Here is a 1026-nt window from a genome sequence, read left to right on the forward strand (position 1 = left end):
GCAGAACAACTCTACACTCTTCCTCATGCCTTAGCAGATAAGCATTTAAGAAATTTCCCCCTCCAAGCCCCAGAAAGAGTATCAAAACTAAAACACCACTGTGAGGTTTAGAATAGATCATATCCCTAATAGTGTAATGCAAACTCGGATTTTCTCTTTTATCAGTAAGAGAGGCATGTGTGGAAATAAGTATGGCAGTGTTTGCTGCTGTTACCAGCTGTTTTGTCTTCTGGCCAAATATACAGTTACTATTTTGATCACCCACCCCAAAGGTGAGACTGTGTGATGACTAAGAACCTAGCTCTGGAGCTAGACTGCCTGGAGATAAATCAGTTCTTCTAATTACTGGCTGTGGGCCCTTGGGCGAGTTATCCACCCTCTCTATAGTCAGTTTCCTCATTTGTCAAATTGAGTAATAAAGATAATACACACTTCATAGAGTTACTGTGAGGATTAAATGAGTTAATAGATGGACAGTGTCTAGAAGACACTTGGCACCCGGGAAGCTCTCGGTAAACGCTGGCTAGCCATCATCTCCACTCTCTTACCTTCTCTCTCTGAATTGCTTTCATTTTTTGAAGTTCAGCTTCTTCAGCTTCCTTCTTGATTCTTACAGATTCTTCTCTTTTTAGCTAAGTTGTATTGAGAATGCAGAGGACAAAAAACAGTTACCATTTTTCAGTCTGAACCGCTGAACACAAAATTATGATGAAAGGTAAATTACAGTATTGCTTGTGCTATACCTCACCGTGATTACAGGTTATTACTTCAAGCCACTTAGATAGCAGAGAATGGCCAGGCTGTGTCTCCTGCCCATGAAATTTCTCTCTCTGTATTTTTTTCTTGATCGATCTCTTTCTCAATGTCTATTTGTCTTGTGTGTGTGTGTGTGTGTGTGTGTGTGTGTGTGTGTGTGTTGGCAGATCATTTTTCCTAATTAAAAAACTCATAGTGTTCATTGTAGAAATCACCAGGTAACCTAAATCTTTTTGTACAACTTCTACAACTGGCATGGGGTAAGCAAAT

The 1026-nt window shown here is 39.9% G+C and overlaps 1 long non-coding RNA gene across 1 annotated transcript in view; it reads right to left on the bottom strand.

Moving 5' to 3' along the window:
• The window catches only part of LOC103607044, an 11614-nt gene that overhangs the window by 8868 nt on the left and 1720 nt on the right, over window positions 1-1026 (bottom strand). The window contains exon 2 of the long non-coding RNA XR_551937.1: window positions 549-632. This is a non-coding gene — a long non-coding RNA (uncharacterized LOC103607044). The remainder of the gene's footprint in view (window positions 1-548; window positions 633-1026) is intronic.

Source organism: Galeopterus variegatus, unplaced genomic scaffold (genome assembly GCF_000696425.1).
Source record: "Galeopterus variegatus unplaced genomic scaffold, G_variegatus-3.0.2 Scaffold7067, whole genome shotgun sequence".
NCBI lineage: Eukaryota > Metazoa > Chordata > Mammalia > Dermoptera > Cynocephalidae > Galeopterus > Galeopterus variegatus.